Here is a 23,880-nt window from a genome sequence, read left to right as displayed (position 1 = left end):
TGAACTGCACATGGAGGGAAGGCTTTGCTGAAGAAATATCTCTGAATGCTGGAAGAGGCTGTTTTGTAGAAGCCCCCCCTGTGTCACTGAGGAGTGGGGGACATAGCCAAAGGGACCTGAAGGTGCCGTAGTCCAGCAGCCCAAACTGTCCCCCTCATTATGGCTGCTGCTTCTTATGTTCTTGGACACAGAGATGTATATATTAGTGCAGCCTATACACACAGACACAAAGCAAAGCTTGCAAATGCAGTGGACTACACAAAGCTGGCCTTTTTTCCTATTGTCAAGCAGGAAATCTTGTGTGGAAGGCAGGACCTTCTTGTAGAAATAAAATGCAGGATTAGGTGTCCATGCTTGCAGAAATGGTTATGATCTGGTTAACACATGTTTGCCTATTGTGTTCACCATGGAGCCAATTACCACATGTGTGTTTAAACATGTGTTTTTAGCAGTTCTGATATCCATTAACACAACAGAGCTGAGGCATGCACAGAATAAGCGGCAACATCTGGGGCTTGGCAAGAAGTTCGGCTCTTCGTATGTGGGTGATGCCAAACAATGTGTTTTCCTTGCTGCTGTTTTGCATGCCTTTTGGGGAACAGCTTTACTCCTACTAAGCCCATCCACAGGCAGATAGTGGAAATGCTTCACCTTCTTCAAAATAGGTGAGAATGGAGACCAGAGGTGCTCTTAGTCAAGGCATTTATAGTGTTGTTACCCTGTGTCATTCATGGAACTTTCCAGAGAGTCCACACATACTTGTCTTCCATTTGTAACCCTCCTGTGTTTTCCACTGCTGCTTCCGTCTTTCCAGAAAACCCATTAAAGAAAAAAGATGGACTTGTTGCGCAAAGTCTTCTGAATGGTTGCCCTGGGAGCCCTCTGTTTGGGCATAACCAGCCAAAAAGAGCCATCATGGGCCAACAGTGTCAGCTCCAGAAGGCCAGGGAAGAGTTGATGCGGTGGCCCTGCCCATCTTACACCTTTTCAAAAATAAATTCACCATCACCCTGTGAACATGGCAAGTCCAGACAATCATAAAGAAACCTGCTGCCATCCTTGCCTTGTGGGTTGATCCTGGAGGCTAAGGGAGGTTCACCCACCACCAAGAAAAGGTGGAGAGGAACTTTGTAAAGTAGCAGGTGGACAGTATGTATGCTCAGAAGTCCCAAGACCCAAGTTGGCTCTGGATGTTGGTGGCTCTCCTTCCACTGAATTCGGCCTATGTGGTCAAGAGACAGATTCTGATACTGGGCAAGCCTCAAGTCTCCATCTCAGTGCCCAGGCTATGCTATCAGGGCACCGTTTTAAAAACGAATAGGAACGCTGCGAGCCCATCCTTCTTTGAAGATGGGCCACTGCCAGAAATAACGTGTAGGTTGTGATTATGGACATGGTACATAAAGGCTGTTCCTTGTGAAATGAATCTGTGTGCCGGCAACCATGTTTGACATAACATATGGCAAACCACAACCCTATCTAGGCTTTCTGTTGTGGTGATAAAAATTCAGCTCATTATCAAAGCAAATGACAGAACTGTTGCCCATTATCATCTGACTGAAGTTCTTTTTATGATGAAGGAACATATGAAGCTGCCTCATACTGTGTTGGACTCTTTGTCCATCTAGCCCAGTATTGCTGACACTGACTGGCAGTGGGGACTCTCCAGAGTTCCATACAGGAGTTTTTCTTGCCCTATCTGGAGATGCTGGGGATCGAACCTGGGCCCTTCTTGTATGCAAAGCAGGGGCTCTACCGCTGAGCTATGCCTCCCCTAGTCATTTGGGGCATCTGCCAAATTTCTTTCCAGACACTCCTTTAAGTTCCCTCTTTCCAGTTACCTGTTATGTTTTTATCCTAGCAGCACATGACCCAATAAAATAAATTCCAAACCACACCTCAACAAAAGAGAATTGATGATTCATTTAGTAAGGTGAATTGTTTGTCTATAGGTTCATGTTTTTGGATACTGCTACCAAATATGGTTAAGATAGCAATGAAAGGTTAATGTAAAAGTATTTACAGAGTATGGTTAGATCGAAGATGGGATTGAGCTCAAGGTTACTACAGCAAATGGGAAAGCCTTTGAATATGAATATTCCACAGCATGAGTCTGGTCTTACATACCTATAAAGTTAATTCTTGTTGATCTGAACTTTTCTTTACAAACAATAAAATACAATGTCCAAAACCTGAATTAAAAATAAAGCTGTAAAAATCCAGAAATAGGCATTTTAAAATAGCAAACTTTTTACATTAAAAATTAATCCAGCCTTCCCCAACCTGGTGCTCTCCAGATGCGCTAGACTACAACTCCCAGCATCCCTCAGCCAGCACAGGCTCTCAACAGCTTCTGTTCCTGCTCCAGACCTTCTAGTTGGTGCTGTACGTTGTACTTAAATTACAGCAGCCCCACAGGAAGCCTGCCCCCTTTACCTTTTGCAATCCCTCTCCATCTACCCTATTTAGAAGGCTACAGAGGAGCCATAATTTGACTAAATCAGGATAGCCAGTCAGTCAGGGTGGGGAGGAATTGAGGATTCTCTTAAGCGTGCCTCTACTTTTCCTGTATAATTTGTGCACTGATTTTTGGGCCTCTGTTATTCCATTCATGCCCTGCACCTCCTCTTCATGGGCACCGCATTCTGGGTGGCAACACAATGCCCATTCGTACTCAACAAAATGGCCAAGGTCTGGAGACATTGGTGGCAGTCACGGGAGGGAGATGGCAACTGATTCAGCTCCTCTGTAAGGGGGGGGAGGGCAGGCAGGCACATTTTAGTCCTCCTTGGGGAAGGGGGACTCATTCTCATTGGCTGCTTTTTTAATACTGCAGCCCTATTAATAATGATTGCTTCCAGACCCCTTTTGTCTTCGTCTTCTGTTCCTCAGCTTCCCTGCCTGAATTTTACACCTCCCCTTTCCCCACCCCACTCCTTCACCCCATCATGTTCCTACGGAACTTTAAAGACACAATTTTGAATGGGAGAGTTTCTAAGTGAATTTGCGCTGGCCTCCTTCAACTCCAGCACACTGGAAGGCATTAATAAATGCCAATGCCATCCGTCCCCCATGGGAAGGAAAGCCAGTGGAGGAGACACCAGCAAAAAGCATAAACAGACATCACAGCTCACACTGGGGACGGTCTGTAATTGCTCTCCGGGGCCCAAAGCGAGTCACAGATCGAAAGTGGAATGGTACGCGCCGATGCAACTCTCTTAATTCCAGTGACATTAATGTTTCGTAGTCATAAAGGGCTCTGTATATCCCCCTCTGGATTTGGAACAAATTCTTTCATTCCACCACACATTCTCAGTTACTTACATCCATTTAGTTAACTTGGCCTATAGCCAGACACTTTGTGGGTGGAGGAGCATCATAAGTCCATGGAAAACAGCAAACACAAAATAGTCTAAATGATTGTATAACACCGTTATAGTTGTAAATAACCTTATTTAATTTATTTGAGAAATGCAGTAATTTGCTGGTGGATTTTACAGCGGTTCAGGCTCAGAGTAAAACAATAATTTCAGTAGGAAAATGAACAACTCCCCAAGGATGAATCTTTTATCATTTCCCACACTCTTGCTGATGAATGGACTTACAAGGTTTTTTTTTAAGTTGTTAACCTCTGGTAGAGAGCTTGCTAGTAAGATGAAAGATCATATGGTGTCCCAAGTTCTGTAGACAAATTTGTAGCCAGAATAAATCCAGAAGTTTAATTTTTGCAAGGAATGGCGACTAGTTTGGGCGTGGCTCCCTATGACGACCCATTTGCAGATATTTGAGATGAATAACACCAAGGCACATTCCAAAGAGATGCAGAACAGACAGTCAAATCCTGCTTCCCCACATTGCCTAATAGGGCCATTCAGCCTATTCAATTACAAAATAAGTGTCAGTTGGCTTCCTAGTTTGGAGTTCTCTCATAAATTTTCATTGTAAAGTAGATTAGCCAATGAGGATTGGGAATGGCTTGTGATCACAATCTTTCTTTGTGCTAGCCTATAGCCAAAGGAGTGACCTGGAAAAAAAGGGGGGGGGACGGGGAGTGCTTTCATTTAATTTCCCAACAATTGGGAGTTCTTCAGAAAGGATGCAAAAGCAGTCTACAAGGTTTTGGTGACAAATCTGGTGTTTCACAATTGCATCCTGCAAAATTGGACTTTAGTTGATGAAAGATTCTGGTAAAATAAACCTATTTAAGGTGCCCCAGGGCATTTTCTGTCAAATAAATAAGTAAGTAAGTAAGTAAGTAAGTATTTTGGTGAGCTTCTAAACTTGGAATTCTATAACGAAGGATGATGATGATGATGCATTCAATCCCCCCCCCCCCCACTTTGGGAAAATAACAGCTGTTTGCATGACTTGCAGTACGAATGAGTGAAACCTTATTGAAACCACAAGCCATTGGATCCCTAAAGTTCTCTCTGTGTGAAGCTTTTGTGGCCAACTGCTGTGCATTCTACAGCTGTCACCACTTACAAGTCCATCCACATCACTGGCTATGCCTCTACGTGACAAAGGAAATGCGCTAACCACTAACCAGGATGTATACAGCTGGTTGAAACGTGAATGTTTAAAAGCGTGGCAACTCAAGAAACAACCCTTGCTTCTTTGCGTCATCAGACAGGATGCTCACGTGTGCCCTGACCTCATACCCATTTTTTTTATTACACTTTTAAGTTTCCAAAATGCTTCACAGCTGTGTGCGTGTGTGTTTTGCTTGTCCTCACAACACTCCTGTAAGGCAGATCACAATTATAACCATTTGCCGTTCATAAAAGAACTGTGCAGTGAAGATTTAGGTGGTATGAAAACACAAGGTTCCAACAACGTACCAGGCCAAAACCAGAGGTGGCTGTACCTCACACCGACTGTGTGAGCCCTGTATTTATTATGGGGTGGGGGGAGGCAGCAACCCCTGCTGCCTCAATTCCAGGACAATAGTAGCATCATTGCCAGCCAGCAAACTGAGGATTCTGCCAGGCGAAAGATTTTTTTTTCCTCCATTCATGGTGCATATGCAAAGTGGCTCATCAATATGCATGAGGGGGTTCATTCATGAAAATAAGTAGTTTTCCATACACAGCAGCTGGGTGATGCAGTGGGGGGGGGGGAGGGAAACATGGGGAGAAAAAAGAATTGTGATGAGAGCAATTATTTTTCCCTGTATCCTGCCAAGAATATTTTCTCACAGCCTTATGGGGAAAAAATTAAGCAGGAGTAGGGGTGAAAAAAGAGGAGGGTTATGATAAAATCTCCCTTCCTTCCTCAGATAATCACCAACACTACCATTAAGATCTTATGACAGTAGCCAAGTGTTAAAAAAAACTGCCACTCAGTGAACTGGATGTCTTTAGCTGGAGTTGAGTTTTGAGGGTATTTTTGTCCTTGTGATTAGAGCAGGCAAATGGGTAGGAACTGAGACATCTGTCCCCAAATCACATGGTGTGTGTGTGTGTGTGTGTGTAGTGGAGTAGAACTACTGGGAACTCTTGAGACATTAGCAGTGTGCCCTAGCAGCGGGGCGGGGGTGGTGGTGGTGGTCCAAAAAGGGAGTCCTTATTTTCTTCCATGGAGGCTCCATTGTCAGAGCCTGCCTACCTCAGAATATCAGTTGCTGGGGAACCCAAGCAGGAGGGTGAGATTGCATTCATGTCCTGCTCACTGGCTTCCCAGAGACATTTGGCTAGCCACTCTGCTGGAAACAGGATGTTGGACTGGTTGTCAGATGGACCCACCCTGGACTGATTGATTTTAGCTGATCCAGCAAGGCAGTTCACGCATTCTTCTGTGCTCATCTGTTCTTTGCTGCTGGTTCACAGTGAGCTAAAACAGTGGCTGCTGCAAGGGCCCCAAGGATGGGGTAGAAGCACCACCAAGTAAGAGACCAGCAGGAGTAATGCGTGTTCCCAACTGTGCAAAGGAAGTGTAGCCCAGTGCAGGTGACTGGTCAACTTTGGGGGAGATGGAGCCAGGGGACTCTCTGTTAGCGTTTACATTTACCACGGTGTGCTTCATTTCCTTTACAGCTTGAATCATCAATACATCTATGGCTCCTGCTGACCTCCAGTTTGTGAGCATCTTCCAGTGTTAGAACTTGGTCCTTTAAAAAGGTCTTGGGGGCTGAGGATCAAGGCTATGCCCATTTTACAGGCAGGAATTCAAGACTGTGCCCTACAAAAAACCATGCAGGAGACCAGTGGCAAAAGGAAGGGAAGGAAGTTTGGAGACCAAGCACAAAGCAGATTTGTCTGTGGGCATGTGAGCAGATGTGTAACTCAGAGGGGAAGAGAGAGAGAGATGGGGATTTTGCAAATGCAAGAGAAGATAATAGACGATGATGAAATGAGACTGAGGATTAAACTGGTGCATGAATACTGATGGGGGGACAAAGGAGAAGAAAGAGAGGGAGGGCATTATATGGGTACTGAGTGGAGCCAATTGGTGGCTTTGGAACAGGAGGCAGACAGACATCTGTGGAAAGGAGGCAGGTCCCTCTCTCACTTGCACAAATGCACAGGCGTGTGTCTGTGTGTGCACATACTCTGACCGTGCCTTAGTCCACTTTCCCTCTTCTGGTCTCAGGGAATGGCAGTTAAAGAGGTTGGATTAAAATTGGCTGTCCCAAATTGCACATAGAAAGGATGGAGCATGCCCAGAAATTAGGAATGTGTGTAACTTGGGGGCGGTGAGGCGGTGTACTCTTGGGAGTGGGGAGGAGGAAACGAAAGCAATACAGCTTGAGTTTATAGGAGCAAGAGAAATCACCATGGCAACTGTTAACTCTCTCACTTCGCTTCTCACCCCCCCCCCGCTCTCTTTCTTTCTCTCATCAAACACATTTCCTTTCAAATTTAATCTGAAACCTGGGGGGGGGGGGTGTCACGCCAGCAAAATATTTCACCCAGCAGGTGTTTGCCTTTAGCCTGTGTGATACCAGCCTATACTGGTAAAAGCTATATCCCCACACAATCTGAACCCAGCCCATGTGTGCGCCAGTTTCTGTAGCGCAAGGGAGATTTCTCCCTCTGGTTGCATGGCAGGGGCAGCTGCAGTTTAAGAGCCACAGAGTCAAGACTGCAGATGCAGCGAGGCTATAGACTTAGCTGCAGAAAGAACTAAATGACCTGCTTGTCGTGGCTGGGGACCATCCACCACCCTGCACTACCTGTCTGCTGAGGAGGGTATATGTAGTAACTCCCCAAGCCAAGAGACAAATTTCAGCTGGATTCTCTATGCAAGTGCACCTAAAGGAAAGCCAGCCTGTGTTGTATTTCTAAAACATCTGAAGCCACAGAGGTGCTGAGGAGATTGGACTTGAGGTAGCAGGCAAGTAAAAAAAACAAACACCTGATCTTGCCAGAGTGTTGACATTCAATCCACTTCAACCTCTGATTTATTCCTTGAGTACAGAAGCAAACCGGGTGTTTGTATAAGTTTCAGGCACTCGTGGAGGTTATTTTCAGAAGAATTAATTGAATGGAGGCTACCTCCCCAGGTTTTCTACCTTCTCTCCCATCGCCACCTGGATGATCCAGTTTCAATACAATCACATCATTTTAGAAAGTGGGTGCTGTTTGATTCTGTATCAAAGCAATGCCCCTTTCTCTCTTACTGGCCCACCCGTGTGGCTGAGTCCTTGGCCACTGTCCCTGGGGCAGGGGTCTCTCCTCAGCCTTATCTCAAAGGCTGCAACCCCTGACCCTTTGTTGCAAAGCAGTAATTTAATTTGAGGCACAATATGTTTGTTAAACAAGCTGGCCTTTAACCCCAGCAATCTCCCTCCAGGCCTTTCCAAACAGTGGCCTATCTCTCTAAATGTGGTGGGTGGGTAATGTTTAATCTGTTGGCTGTCTCAGGTTTGCCAGCGCTTTGGGTTGATGGTGCTGGTGGCTAAAAGAATTGACTGCCTTTCTAAAAAGAAAACAATGAAAATCACAATCCATGTTAAGAACAAGAGATGCGGTTTGAAGAGCAAAGAGTCTTGCACTACCTCAAGGACTAACAAATGGATTTCACCATGAGCTTTCCTTGACTTGATCTGAAGCAAGAGCATTTAAACTTGGTGCACCACCTTCCGAGGAATGGTGGCAGTAAAGACGCAGGTGGGATGGGGGGGGGGATTAAGGCTTTTAACGTGTGTGATGATGGGAAGTTCCAATAAAATGGGGCAACGGGCTCCAGCATGGTTGAAAAGCCAGAACTGACCAGCCCCCTCTCACTCAATCTTCTGCCCCAATCTAGACTGCAAATATTAGGGGAGGGAGTCAGGTTTGCTGCTCTTCAAACTTGGAGAGGGAGTCTGCCTCTCCAGGTGCATTCTGAAGGTTTGGTTCTACTCTTGTAAGACTCAGCCTGCTCCCTGCCCCTTCGGCCATCGTCCATAGTGGGAGCTGCCTGGAATCAAGAGCCAACTCTCCAACCGATACCCATGCACTCTGGTATGTTTGCAGAAGGGCTGCAGCCCCATGGCAGAGAGCACACGTGCCGCATGCAAACTGCCCCAGGTTCAGTTCCTGGTTCCTCTCCAGCTAGAGCTGGGAAAGACAGGTGTCTGAAACCTGGAGAGCTGCTGCCAGCCAACACAGGCCATACTGGGCTAGATGGAGTGATCCAAGGCTGCTTCTTCTGCCCTGTACTCCTCAAAGATGCTGACTAGCCCACAGACAAGACCTTCCTTTCATGCTACACATGTGGCCATCTGCCAGCCCCAGAAGCAGAATCCATCCGTTCCTTCCCTCACCATTCCTTCCCTCACCAGTCATCCCTCACTCGAGTCAATCTCCTTAGTGCCAATCACGAGTGTTGCCAATCGCTTCATAAAATGACGAGCCAATTTTGGCCAGACTGACTGCCTTTTATCTTATCTTGGTGGGTGCTGTAATGGGGTGGCTGGATAGGAGAAACAGTGCAATGAGAGGACGATGCTTCCTTCACAGACTGGTGGGTGGTGCAGCCCTCCCAATTTACCTCAGGATGTCAGTGCAGGAGCCGGGACTCAGGAAACTGTCTCGGAGCATGAGGAAAGCTAATCCAAGGCTTTGGTCTTGTTCCCTCCCCAGCTTCCTTCCTCCCTCCCTCATCCTGTCTTTGTCCGGCTCTCTTGCTCTCTCTCTCCATCACTGAGTCCGCAGGTGTCAGGTGGGACAATAACTAGAGAGGCTAGTGCAAGAAGACGGAGGTGAGGACCCCTCTCCTAAAAAATAACAAGAGGACCCCTCAGCGCAGAAGACAAGCAAAAGAGGGGCCCACTTTGTTTTTAATCTCGTTGTTCTAAACGAATCTAATGAATTTTCAAGGGCTCGTTTTATGACATTTTTTAACAGCTTGGGATTAGCTATGCTCATTTGTGTCCTGCCTTTGAGGAATCTGGGGCGGGAGGCATGCTGTAGTGATGGTGACATGCTGCCCAAAGGGTTTGTCTCTCGTTCACATGTCATTTTCACAACTGCACCCAATTCTGCTCCATGTCCTATTTGGCACTATGTCAAACTGGTTGGCACAGTCTGGCTTCCAGTCTGGTGCTCTCCCTTTGTCAATCTGCATGTTTCCATTTTTAGTACATTTTCCATCTTGTCTTTGCTCCAAGGAGCTCTCATTTAACTGTTCACAATGACCCTGTGAGGTATGCCAGGTCATAAGAGACGGGCCACCCCTGGAGCCTTGTAGCTGGATTCCCCACATCCAGATCGCACTGTAGTTCCTGAAAACCACCCTGAACTCAACTCAGCTAAGCTAAAGAAGGCATTCCTCAAGTTTGACCAGCAGGACTGCTGGAGTTTGGGATTTGGAATACAGAAAGACCCCCGTGCAAGTAAACAGGGCTCTGGAATCCCCCACCATGGCCACCATCTTAAGCCTAGGATCAGAATGTGCACTGCGAAGTGTGCTTTCTCTTTGAAGACAACATTTGCTTTCTTTAGCCTCACCACATTCGCAGCTAACCCATTATTTTCCTTAATAAATGCCAACCTTCCTTTTTATTATTGAAATTAGAGCTTGGGAAATGCTGTGTGCTTTAAAAGACACTGAACTACAGTGGATCTAACAGCTGTAGTCCCCTCAAAGTAGTGGACATTTATGGAACTGGGTACTGGGTGGCTCTGGGATGGGGGCAGGATGTCTTCCTCCCCTTGCCAGGTGGAGGGAGCAGGAAACGTAAAACAATGTTGTGTTCCCGTGCAGCTTCTTCCAGGCCCACTCTCTCTTCCCTGGTTCCACATTCATGCGTGCATCAAGCTCCACGTTTCTGTCAAAAGAAGAGAACTGCATTCCTCCTGGCCTATCCTATACTGAGGTACAGCTCTAAGCCCTCCTCCCGGTGCCCTGTGCTGTAATCACAGCTGGGCAAAGAGATCTAATGAGAAGCTGTGCCCACTGAGCGCCACATTTCCTTGTTGGGGCTGGTGCAGTGCCAGACAGTGTTTTTTAGCTTCATACAGCTGGGCTGTTGAGAGATGAGCTCCTTCCAAAACAGAAAGCGCTTCTCTCTCTCTCCACTCAGAATTCCTCTCCTAACAGATGTGGAATGTTTTAACCACAGTGTGGGATTCCAGCATTCTGCGGAGACAAAAAACGACTGGCGAGTTCAGGTTCCTTCTCACAGATGGGAATTGCATCAGGGCTTAAACAAGGCAACTGAGTCGGTTCTGCCTGGTTTTCTTTCTCCAGCATTCTTTTTATTAGTCCTACTTATATTTAATGTTAAGTTCACTTCTGAATTCGCATACTTCTCATTTTTAAACAGCAGGTCTATTTCTCGCATCCTATACATGAACCGAACAGATTGATGCAGACACTCTATGTCTTCTTCTGTCCTCTCACAACCCCCTCTCCCCACCCCCACCCTCCGGAAATGGAATGGAATGTCCGGTTGGCAGCTGTAGCCATGGGGCGGGTGGGGGAGACGAATATTCAGGGAAACAATACAAAGGCAAAGCAGGACAGGGGGATACCAGTGTAAATGCCCAAACAATAGCTCTTTTGTTCATTTCACTCACGCGCCCAAATCTGAGACAATGCAAGCGACTGGCTGATCTGCACTAACAGAATGAGTGGTGCTGACACCCAGAGACAGATGCAATTCAGATTTGCTGAATGGTCCAGCTGTTTTCCACAGTGGCTGCTGGGGCATCTGGGAGGGGAGAGTGTGCATGGTCAGGCTGGCTTAGGAACAAGAAGTGCAACGCAAGTCAAATAATGACCCAGGATTCTTGGGTACAGTGAGTTATAAGGGGCACGGTGGTTGCCTTGAAAGCAGATCACAACCTGAAGAATTTTAGATTCTTGCATTAAATAGGGAAACTTGCACTCTTCTTCGTTGTTGTCCCTTATGCTAGGAGCTGCCCCACAGAATGCCTGTGTGATGCCACCTCTCTTACTTCCTTCAAATCTCTCTCAGACTTCCTTTTCCACAAAGCCTTTGGCACAACCTCCTGGACCTCGTGGCCTACTGCAACTAAGCTCAAGCATGTATAACTGAAATAAATGCATATTGTCTATTTTGAGGTTAATTCTAGACTGTAAGCCCCTTGGGGGCAGGGATCTTTTTCCTTGTCCTTTGTGAAGTGCTATGCACTCTGGTGGCACCATATAAAACAGGGGTGTTGAACACAGGGCTGTGGGCCAAATCTGGCACAACAGGAGTCTCAATCCAGCCCTCTGGGATTTGATACCCGGGCCCCCTCCCATGACCCCACCACTTTCCCCTCATTGTCTGGTGGTTTCCCAGCTTTTACATGGTTTTCCCCATCCTAAAATGTTGAAATGCCTCTCCTAAGGCTTCGATACAGGCAGTAAGAACTTTAAGCTAAAATGTGCTGGTATTTCCCCCACCCCCAAATGTGGCCCCTGCTAGCTTCTCTGAAATTGAATTTGGATCTTGAGTGGGAAGAGGCTCCACACCTCTGATATAAAACAGCAATCATAGTATACCTATGTGGTAAGAAGCACAATATAGACAAAAGTACACAAGGCCCCAGAGAACGGGCTAATCGTGGAATGAACAGTGTGGCAAGATGAGGGCTCCAAACTTCTCGCCCTGATTCAACACTTCTGTAACAGCCTTGGTCTGCTGGTCCCTAAAAGTTTCCTGCAACGCCACTTGGACCACGGAGCAAATTGCCAGAGGAAATGGCCCTGCTGCTCTGCCTTTTTCCAAAGAAGTGTCAGGACGAAGCGATCTCCCTCCCACACCACATAGCCTTGTACCGTTCCACTGCATCTCACAGAAGAACTCTAGCGTAAATGTCTTCGGCTGACATTTTAAGTTCAGTGCAAGAACAGGAGGAGCCATTTTCAACATTGGGCTGTCGCTCGAGAAGCTTCACCTGATGACAATCCAGAGGAGGCGAGGAAGAGAATGCAGCAAAATCTGTTCTTTTGCAAAGATATTTCCTTCCTTGTTTAGCACAACAAGCAATAAACATATCATCCAGGACACAGTGTGGCGACACGGATTGAGCTTTCGTTTCAGATTAGGAAGACCAGAGTTCAGATACCTGCTCCCGAGCCATGAAGTTCATAGGGTAGCCAAGCGCTACTCTTTCTCTCTCAGCCTAACCTGCCTCAGAGGATTGTTGTGCGAGGCCAAAATCAGAGGGGGCGGGGAATCCATGTGCACCACCTGAGCTCTTTGCAGGAAAGGGTGGAAATGGAGCAAAAGTGTAATATTGCAGGGATGGTAATGTATCCAAGAAAAGTAAGGCAGAAAGACAGATTCTATAAAAACATGGCCTATTTGGGGGTGGATTAAAAACCATTAGTGTGTGCATTAAATGAAAAGATAGTTGCAAGCAGCAGGGGCTGGGATGGCAAACAGCCAAGCCCTTGCAACCACTGTCCAAGCAGTCAGTCACTGTTTGCAGATGACAGACAGCCCTGCTAAGGCCCCGGGGCAGCCAGATCTCCTAGCTGGGGAGGTGAGTAATCAGATGTGGAAGGAGAGAGCTGGGCTAAGGGAAGTAGGAGGGGACTTGTGCAGTCAGCAAAAGGACACCTGGAAGCCAAGAGTCGCTGGAAGCCAAGAGTCGCTGACGGGGGATGACACTGGCTGCAAGCAAAGACAGAGGAGCTGAGGAAGGGCGCGTACAGGTGGGGCAGGGGACAGCAGGCCCTGCTGCTGCTCCTTTCCTTGAAAGGGTGGTCTTCAATCAAAGCCCACCCAACGACTTCAGAAGAAGGGCACTTTACAAGAGGCAGGTCTGCGAAGCAGGCAGAGGAGCTGGCAACCCCCTGCCCCAACCCACACACAGATTCTGCAACTATGAAAAAATGTTGTATGGCTTTGCTTCTTTTGTACAACTCCTGCTTATGTTTTCAAGATCAAGGAAGGGGGGGAGAGAGACAGACAGACAGACAGAACCGTGAGAGAGAAAGGATGCAGGAAACAGATCTAGAATGAGGGGGAGAAGGCAAGTAATTCAGACTACCCTGTGGCTACCTCAGCCTCTCAACATTTCTTCAGAGACTGTCAGGCTAGTAGTAATCTCTATGGCCATAACAGCTAGAAGCTTGCACAGGCCATTTATTTAAAAGAAGAAACAACAGAAACTCCTCTCATGATGCTGGATACAACTTATCCATGGAATTCACACAAGCCTTGGATACCAGGTATGTGAGTGGTAATTGGAGTAGTGGAGTGGTTAAGAGCAGGAGCCTGAAGCAAAAAAAAAGTCCTGGATTCAAACTTCAGCTCAGTTCTGAACTCCTGGGGTGGTCTTGGACAAACCTCAGCCCCACCCTCCACCTGCAATGCAGGGCGTGCTTTGGATCTTCATAATGTGTATGTAGGTCAAGGACTTCTGAGCTCATCTAAAGACTCGGCATTATTAACTGGAGTTCGATAAACAGCTGCCTTTTAAATGGAAGAACTAAATTTAGCCAATGCTACACATTTCCAATTTTTGTTTTTAAAAAAGTTCTTATATGATGCTTGTGCACCAAGAAGCAGCATAGGAAGGATGCATTGGCCCAGGACAGGTCAACCACGACCCTCTCAGCCATCTTAAGCTGCACAGCAAAATCAGGCTTTGGTAGCTGAAGTCTCATTCTTCCCAGCACCAAACAGGCTCACCAGACCCCATGAAAATATGACCACCTAACCTTTAAACTCCTAAAGCCACCCCCAAAGAAAAAAGTGGAATAATTTAGTCCCACTTTTACCCAGAATTGCATGGTCACCTTACAAATGACAAAAACAATAAAAAATAAAATAAATTCTGTGCCCTGTATATATCCCACAAATGTGCACAATTTCTCTCAGTTTGCCTGAGTTATTCTGGTTTTGTTAGGCCTGGGAAGCTGCAAGGACGATGAAGCCCCTTCCACAACTGCTGACAATTGTATGCATCAACACTATGGCTTCTGAGAGCTCAGCAGGCCACACGCTCCTGAGCATACCTTGCAATCTTAACTTTTAAAAATGAAAACTGGGGTTCACAGGAAGATGAACGTTTTGCAAACTTAAAGTATTTTTTTTAATGAATGCTGAGATTCTCAGGATGCTGAGTACTATTCCCACTGCTATGGTCTGTGCTTTTTCTCTGGTCCTGTAGAATCATGGGATACAAGCTGGCGTACGTTTACCCTGCTGCAGTTTCTCCTGGGTTCTTGACTCCCGGCTGCAATGGTGGAGCAAGCAGGAGAAGAATGACAATCTCATAACCTGTCAGAAAACTTGAGGGTGCACAGCAAGGAGAGAGAAGTGGTCACATTCTCCCCACTGTCAGGACAATGTCAGCAACCAGCTTACAGAGACACCTAGGATCAACACACATTTTCTAAAGGGAAACTGTGCCTTGTGAAATGTACTGGAATCTTTTTGCAGGTTTCTCCAATGAAAACAATTAACTGTGATCCATGCCTTTTTGATTGTGCCCAATGCAGAGTCAGTTGCGCACAGATGTACATGCGCTTCCCAGCTTTTTCCCTTTAAATTGAAGCTGGTCTGTCCTGCATTGTAAACCAGGATCTAAATCTTGAGTTTTGAACAGGCGAGAGGACTCTAGCGGGCTTGCGCACCTACGCACAAGGAGAGGGAGCCATAAGGGGCATGGAATTAGCTGGGCTGGCCCCTTCCCAATGCACACGGGGTACCTTTGAAAGCCAAGCAGTCACAGCGCAAGGGGGAAACCTTTTGCCTCTACTGTCAGCTCAAAAGACAGAAGGTGATACCTTCTATTGGGCCAAGCTCTCTTTGTGTAGGAGCCCTGGATACTGTCAAATTAGCAGAGAACTGTTCACTAGGCCAAAGAACAAAGAAGGGAGAAAGGAAGAGCAGACAAATGTGAAGGGTCAGCTGTGTTCTCACTCCAGAGGGAGGTTCAGCGGCCATGTCCCACACCACAGCCACCTCCTTCTCTCAGCATATTCACTGACGATCTCAAGGAGGGAAGGTGACCGACATGCCATAGAAAGCCCTGCCACGAGATGAAAAATTGCGCAAGTCTAAAGCAGAGTGCTGAGAGTTTCAGAAGTATCATAATGAGGATGTGGGTAAAATTCAAGAGGGGGATAATTGCCAAGTGACGCACATGCGGGGGGATAAGCCATTCTTTATTTATACTCATATCTGTTGCATTCGGACTTGGCCACCGTCAATCAAGTCAAGAGATCTCAGTTGTTTTTCTGAACAATTTCCTGAAAGCAACAACTCAAGATGCTAGAAATGTTAAGCAAGACAAACCTTGCGAAGAAGGAGGTAGGAAATACCCATCATCCTTTACAAGTCAAATGTGTGCCTGTGTGTCCATCCATGCCTTGAGTAGGGACAATTTTGGTTGCCCCAAGGAGGAAGAGATCTAAAATACTAATTCCAAAATTGTCAGGGGTGCAGGAAAGACTGAACAACTTGGCTTAGGACTTGGGAAGAATTATAATAACAAGCTTTAAAAACAAGAAATCATTTGGGAAAGGGCAGTTAAAAGCAGAGTGCTGAGCTGGGGCATTCATAGTTCAAATCTCAGTTCAGCCACTTGGGTGGTCTTCAGTAAACCTCCCTCTTTCATCCTGCCCCCTTACCTGTAATATAGGGACAATCATCTTGCCCTATCCTATGAGGTTGTTGCAAAAGTTAATTGGTCTATTTTTGAGGGATATCACTCGGAAGAAATGTTGTGTATGTGAAGAGCTTTAAACAAACCATAAATGTGCTTTAAGGACATGAGCCCTACAGTAGCCTTCCTCAAACTGGTACACTCCAGTTGTGTTTAACTACAAGTCCCAGCATCCCCCAGCCAGGACACATCTGGAGAGCACAAGGTTGGGGAAGGCTGACCTACAGGATCAGATCAAAGGTCCATCTGGCCCAGCATCCTGCTTCCAACAGGGACAGTCAGATACCTGAATTGGGAAATGGCAGCAGGGCATGAAGGCAACAGCCTGCCCTCCCCACCCCCACCTGATTTTTAGCGGACTCTTGCCTGTCAACCTACACAAGTACCCAGTGTTATGACAATAAAGCCAAATCTGTATTCTACAAGCAGAAGGCAGGAGACAAAAAGGTCTGAGAGACCTACAGTGTTAACTCAGAGTCAATTTATTAAGATGATCCCAGACGGCAATTGGGACAAACCGTGCCACTCTCTGGAGGATCTAGTTGTCTGCGGATCATAGCCCACCCGACTCTTGGCAATGGCTCTGCAGAGCAGATTCCTCGTGGGACTGGATTGTCTGAAGGGGCTCATTGTCTACCCGACTCCAACGCCCCTGTCCAAAGCGTGATGGTATCTGAACCCAGCACACAATGGGCTCCTTCACTCAGGCAGCCCAGTTTAACATGGATCTTACAGCACTGCCAGTGCAAAAGTCACCAGAGGGCAGAGAGGCAAGACCAGCCCAACTCAAGGAACCACCCATGTCAGGAGACAGTACTTGGAGGGATGCAATCCAAACGAGATCCCTTGCAATGCCCCAGGACCACAGCTCTCCATCTGCCCTTCTGTCCATTCTGTTGTCTAGCCATGAAGGCTAAATTGAACCTCCATGCAGAGAGGCAGTCTACCACCAGATATCAGATACCATGAGGCTCTCGCTGGCATCCGTACCACCCCTGCCTGTGAGCTGCTTGGAAACACCGGGCCGGCTGGTCAGCCTTGGGTACAGGGTGCTGGGTTAGATTAACCTTTTGGTCTGACCCTGGATGGTTCTGACCTCTGACTGACCATTAGAGGAGCACATTTCAGCCAGCGTGGGCCTCTGTTTATTCATCTGCGGTTGTTGTTTGTTTATGTAGAGGGTGACTTATTCTGCCTTGCCACCATCAGTGTCCCAAAGTGGCTCACAGATTAACAACAAAACACCAGTAAAACAATAGCAGCAGCATCAGTCAATCAACAGGAGATGGCAAATCAGCAAAATACAAAAACAGCAGTAAAACGAAAACAGGGGGGGGGGGCATGAACAACTCAAACAAGAGCAAAGATTAGAACAGCAAAGAAACGGATGATAAACTCGGAGCTAGTAGGAAAGGAAAAGACCCATCTTTGCGCCACGATGGCCCTGGCAAGGTCCGAGACAACCATACCTCCCCGGCGGGCCGGTGATTCTTCCGCAAACTGGATGCCACACCGGGAAATATGCGCCCGTCTCCGCCAGCTGTGCCTCGGAAGGCGGCGAGAGCCGAGGGGCAGCTTCGCGGAGGGCGAGGCAGTCCACGGGATAAGCTGTTTAGGGCTCTAAAGGCGATAACCAGCACCTTGACTCGCAGCCTTTCGCTTTACAGACGGTCTCGGGTCAACTTTGGGGAAAGATCGAAAGCGGCGGGGGGGGGGGGGGGCTGTGTGCCGCAAGAGGAAAGCTCCGCGTGAGTGAACGACGTGGGCCGGGCGGGCCGGGGCCGGGCTGAAGCAGCGGGTTTGGTCCCCGAGAGGGCCTCGTGATCAGGGATATCGACCCCGAACGACCACCGCGGGCAGGGAGCCTGGTGCGCGCGCGCGCTTCCCGGCGGGCGGGCGGGCGGCGAGCGCTGCCAGCCGGGCCCTGACCCGGAACGGTGCTGCTGGCGACCTTTCCAAGCGGGCGCGGAGAGCCCAGCGGCGCCCTCCCGCCCAGCGCGGACCGCGGGAGGCCACGTCTTCGCACGGTCGCTTTCCTTCCAGGGATAGCAGCAGGGCGCCGCTCCTCGAGGCCAGCCGGGCGACCTGTGGGGAAGCGCCCCACCCGGCCCCGACTCTGCCCCCGGAGGTTTGGGCGGCACTGGGAGCCTCGCGGGGGCGGTCGGGAGGAAGGCCGGCTGGTCAGGGCGGAGATGCGGGGGGTGGGGGAGAAGCGGCGGGCAATGCTGAGCCGAGAAGGCGCCGCCGGGCGGGGGGCCGGGGTTGGGGAGGGGCTGCCCGTCCCGGGCAAGTTTTGCGCGCAAGGCGCCCGGGTGAATTCCCTCGGGGGGCGTTGGTGGGCAGGAGGCGAGAGGGGCTGGCAGGCAGGCAGGCAGGGTGGCTGGCTGCGGGCGTTAGAAAAGGGAGGGGCTGCAGCGGGGGGGGCGACTCTCCAGTCGTCTGCCAGGGCGGGTGTCCAAACAGGAAGCAGCGGCCGGAGCAATGATTCAGCTCGGGCTCCGCGTTTGAACCACCGCCACCAGCAGCCCCAGCCGAAGAGCGAGCCGGGGGCGCCGCCGGTCGTGTCCGTCCCCGGGCGGGGCGCGAACGGGCGAAAATCGCCCGGTGCGACGGGATGGGAGAAGGCTCGGGCAAAGTGGAACAGCGGTCGCAGCCCAGCCCTCCAGAAACCGGACACCCCGAGCCCGCAGAAAGCTCTCCGTCCCCACCTCTCCTTGACCCTTTGGATCCCGAGCGCCTTCCCCCGCGCTAGGTGGCCTTGAATCGTCGAGCGTGCTCCTGCCCATGTGCAGATCTCACTCTCTGGGGCGAAGGAAACCTAGTCTCTCCCCTGGCGGGGCGGGGCGGGGGCGCCATCTCTTCCCCTCCCTGCCACCGAAGGAAAAAAGCAAGGAAGGAGAGAGAGAGAAAGGAGGGCGGCAGACGGGGCGGCGGCGGCGCTGCCTCCTCGCGCTTGGCTGCGCGCTGGCGCCGGACTTACCCGCGGCGGCGGCGGGGAGGGATGACAAGCGCACGGGCAGCAGGATCGGCCTCCGGGCGCGCGGCCGGCGTGGCGAGCGGCGTCCTCTCCTCGACGGGACGCGCCCCTCTGCTCGGGCGTCGCGGCGGGAGGGCAGGCGGGCGTCTGAGCGCGGCGGCGGCGGCGGCTTTTGCGCTCGCAGCCTCTGCGTGTGCGCGCGTGTCGCCCCACCCTCCTCCTCCTCCTGTGCCCTCGTCTCGTCTCCTCCGCGCCGAGTGATGTCAGCGGGAGGGGGTGGAGGCGGGAGAGCCCGAGCTGGAGAGAGGAGGCTGCCTGGCTTTTTGTGCTGATGGGCACGGCTTGAATCGCCTCTGAAGAGCAGGAACCCGAAACAGGGAGGGAAAGAAGGAGAGGGCCGGGCGAAGGAGGGAGGGTGTCGCGTTCACACGTGACGCTGCTCCGGAAAGAAGACGGAGAGCACGCCTCTCTGGGCCCGCGAGCCAAAACTCTTGCGCGCGCGCGGGGACCGAAAGTGCCCCCTGGCGAGGCGCGTCCGGCCCGGCCGAGGTGCGCTCCCTTCCGGCAGCACCACCTCCCCCAGAGAGACACCGACTGGGAGACGACGGCGAGGCTACCCGGCCCACCCCTCTGTGGGGTGCCACCAAGGGAGGACAGTTCCACACAGGCTCGCCACCGGACGTGGCTGCACGCGCTGGCCCTCTTGCCCGAGGCGGCGCTCCTGCTAGTCTGCATGGCTGGGCAAGGCATGTGTGTGCATGGCAAAATGTGTCAGAAAGCCAACCGTGAGCCTGATGATGGCGCTTGCACATGGTCAGCACCTAACAGGCAAGAAACCAAGGCATGGTGCATGTCTCAAATAGATTCCCGGCCTCCTGACATCTGTGGTTGTTAGACCCTTGTTGTGAGACGGACACCACATCACCATTCCCAGGGACCTGGGCTTGCCTCCCTTTGGGGGTGGGGGGAATGTATAGTACTATAATAAACTAAATCAACTAAGCCTGGTGCTATCAAAATAATGTATCGCATCCACACATCTAACAGTGAGGTAGGCTACCACCAGTCCCACAGACAGGATATCTGAAGAATTGCCTGTTTCCATATGAGCCTGCCCATAACTTACAATCATTGTTGAAGGCTGTGCTCTATACCATGCCCCCAAATGAGGTTAGAGTGGTGGCAACGCAGGACAGGGCCTTTTATGTGATGGCACCCCATCTGTGGAACTCCCCAGGGGGATTCGTTATTTTGTTCTTTGTTTATTTTAAGTTATTTGGCATAAAAGAGTCAGAAAATCCCATAAGTATCTCTCTTTAGGAGTAAAAATACAACAACAAATTAGCAAAGAATTTGCTGCCCTTTCGTGACACCTAACGTCAGCTGCTGAACTCCACCTAATGGTAGGCGACTTATATATGTGGGGAAAGACAGGTCCTCATTGCTAAGGTGCTAATTCAGGTGCAGAGGTATGTCAACCAGTTCTGGATGGGCTTGTACTCCCCTGTAGCCTGGGGGTGCTTCTTGACCCAACCCTGTTCCTGGCACCCCAGGTGGAGGCCACGGTGAGAAGTGCCTGTTATCAACTTCGGCTGATACGCCAGCTACGCCCATTCCTGGAATACGTGGACCTGGTAACGATGATGCACGCGCTGGTAACCTCTAGGCTTGATTTCTGCAATGCGCTGCACTTGGGGCTGCCTTTATATTTAGTTCGGAAACTTCAACTGGTACAAAATATGGCAGCCAGTTTGGTCTCCGGGACATCCCATGGAGACCATATTACACCAGTTTTAAAATCTTTACACCAGCTGCCAATTTGTTTCCGAGCAAAATATAAAGTGCTGGTTCTTACCTTTAGAGCCCTATGGTCTAGGTCCAAGGTATCTTAGGGAGCGCCCTCTCCCCGACATCCCAGTCCACCACCTCAGGTACTCAGAGGGCTCCCTGCCTAGGACTGCCTAGTGTGAGATTGGCAGCCACGCGCAAGAGGACCTTTTCCTTTGCCCGCCCCTCAGTTGTGGAATGACCTACCGGTTGACATGCGCCTGCTGACCTGGAAGGTTTTATGCAGGCATTAACGGCGCTATTATTCCGGCAGGCCTTCTCTTTTGAGAACTCTTGTTCCTCTTGCCAACTTTTGTATGCTGTTTTAAGAAGTGTTGTTTTAAGCTGTGTTTTATTGCTGGATTTTTTAAAAAAAAGTTTTTCAAAGTTGTTTTTAGTTATATCTTGTTTGTATATTTTTATTTATTTATTATTAAATTTATTAATTGCCCATCTGGCTGGTCACCCAGCCACTCTGGGCGATGTACAACATACAATAAAAACAGTTTAAAACAATAAAATTCTACAATAAAAACATTTTCTAAAATACCCTAACCCACCCCAAATATATACTGTCTGTATGCTTTTATGTAAATGGTTTTTAAACTTTGTATATTCTGTTTTAATGTTTTAACTTTTGTAAACCTCCCAGACAGCTTTGGCTATGGGGCGGTATAGAGATGTAATTAACAACAACAACAACATAAGATGCGCTGTGCTGGATCAGACCAAAGGCCTTTCAAGTCTAGCCTCCTGTTCCCCCACTGGCTAACCAGATGCCCCATGGGAAGCCCACAAGCAAGACATGAGGGCAATAGCACCCTCCTGCTCATGTTCCCTGCAACTGACCTGATCCTGGAGGTAGCATATAGCCATCAGGACTTGTGACCATTGACAGCCTTCTCCTCCATGAATTCATCTAATCGCCTTTTAAAGCCATCCAAACCGGTGGCTGTCACTATCTTGTGGTAGTGAGTTCCACAGTTTAACTGCACTGTGTGAAGAAGTCCTTCCTTTGAACTGTCCTGCATCGGGTTCTAGTATTCGGAGAAAGGAAGAAAAGTCTCCCTGTAAGTTTTCTCCACACCATGCATAACTTTGTACACCTCTGTCCTGCCCTCCCTTGCTTTCTTTTTTAAATAACCTTTCCTCTAAGGGGAATTTCTCCTGCCCCTTGGTCATATGGATTGCTGTTTCCCAGTTCTAAAAGAGACCAAGAACAAGGGACCTGCTCAAGATTGGCTGAGCAGACCATGGCAGATGTAGGGCTCTTGCGGCCTCTGCAGGAAACGCCCTCCTGATTCTCAAAATGGTCCCGGTCCCCTGGGCAGGTGCTAGATCCAAAAACAACTCTTGTAGAATTTTGGCCACAATATGTCAAAATCCGAACATGAAACTTGACCTTGTTGTTGGAGAGTATTCAGCCTGTTGGAATCTCCTTGACCTTCTGCAAGTTGGGCAGATGTCAAACATGATGCCTGATAAGCTGGTACCTGCCAAGTATTGTCTGGCTTTATTTGACAGCTGGTATTTGACAGCTGAAGACTGATTCATGTCGAATATCACAAAACCACTGCATGGCCATCCTCTATCCAATACTGATAGATATTGCACTAAAATGTCACTGGGTGTCAGGTACAGACATTGCCTGAATGTCCAACAAAAGTATTTATTCACAGTTCTTATACCCTGCCCTTCCTCTAACGCAGGAGCACAGGGAAGCTTGCACATATCGATAATACAGTTGTGAATAGACCGGCAATAAAATCCCATGCTTAAAATAAAGCAGTTAAATCATGATCATAATAATCTGTCAGAAAGACATAGAAACAAGCAAGTCGGGAGCCAAATCTGTGTCTATGCAAAAAAGGGTCTTTAACGCACGTTTAAGAATATTCACGCTGAGGCTGATCTCGCCTCTCGGGGTGGGGGGGGGGAGTTCCACAAACAAGGGTGTGGCGCCATTGAGAATGCCCTGTTTTGTGTCCTCACCTCCCTCACCTAATTTATTGGGGTGGGGGGACAATGACATTAAACGTGTACTGTTGAGGGCTGTTGCTGCTTGCAAAGGGTCACCCGTCTGAGCTCTGGGAACCTTGGAGGAAACCATGACAAAATGAAATCAGACTGAGGCTGTAGTGTGGACAGATCTCAGATTCACCCTTCCCAGCCTGGGCTGCCAGATTATCATGGCTGAAACTGCTTCTAATTTGGTCTCCTAGTCCAAAGAGAAGCTGGTTCAGGCATGGTTTGTTTTGTTTTGTTTGCTTGTTTTCTAGAATTTGTATCCCACGGCTTCATCCCAAAGGGATCCTAGAGTAGATTCTAAATAGGCTCAAACGATAAAATGTAAGCATCGATATAAAACACAACAAAGCAAGAGCAGCGAAACAATGTTAAGAACTAGAAATAAGGATTGAAAAAGACCGCTCCCTTTTTGTTTGGTCTTGAGTCTGTGAGTAAAGGAGAGCTACTTCCTTCTCTCTCATCAGCTGATGCTGCTACACGCAACTATGGCAGGGGGACTTTGCATAGTTCCCATATTACGCTGCTCCTGCTTTGCCAGAAATGGAGCAGGAAACCGTCTTTGTCTACACCAAGAATAAAAGGGGGAACTGAAAAAGTCCCGAGTAAGCCTTTGCATCTCCCCCACCCCCACAGTGTGGCTGAACATGAAATTAAGGTGGCTCAGTCCTTCTGACTGCAAAGCGCAACAGAGGAAGCGGGGGCGGAGGATTCCAGGGGGCTGCCACTATTTTGCCCTGTGGTGAGATGGGACACTTTGGGGAATGTGGAAGAGAACCCTGAGGAACCCCTGTCCTGTGACAGTGGCTGGGCTCGTGCCTGCGGCAGCTCTGGAAACAGGAGCCTCCTTGGTGGGTGCTGGGTACATCTCCGCCCGCTATTTCTAATCCCTGTGATCTTGAGAGTGGCCTGGAGTCACCCAGGTAGCTTCATGGCTGAGGGGTGGGGATTTGAACCGGGGAGATCTGCTGGGCGGCCTCACTGTCTTTT

At 49.0% G+C, this 23,880-nt stretch overlaps 1 protein-coding gene across 1 annotated transcript in view; it reads right to left on the bottom strand.

Annotated features, from left to right (window-relative positions):
• PEA15 (proliferation and apoptosis adaptor protein 15) overlaps positions 1–19,233 on the bottom strand; it is a 46,533-nt gene extending 27,300 nt beyond the window's left edge. The window contains exon 1 of the mRNA XM_084823553.1: positions 19,042–19,233. The gene's annotated coding sequence lies outside the window, so the exon portion shown is untranslated. The remainder of the gene's footprint in view (positions 1–19,041) is intronic.
• Positions 19,234–23,880: the final 4,647 nt, after the last annotated feature.

Source organism: Heloderma suspectum, chromosome 17, assembly GCF_057233095.1.
Source record: "Heloderma suspectum isolate Gila_16-S chromosome 17, 16-S_ref, whole genome shotgun sequence".
In the NCBI taxonomy this organism is placed as follows: Eukaryota; Metazoa; Chordata; class Lepidosauria; order Squamata; family Helodermatidae; genus Heloderma; species Heloderma suspectum.
The sequence above is the reverse complement of the archived record's forward strand: the minus strand, read 5'-3'. Positions and strand labels throughout refer to the sequence as shown.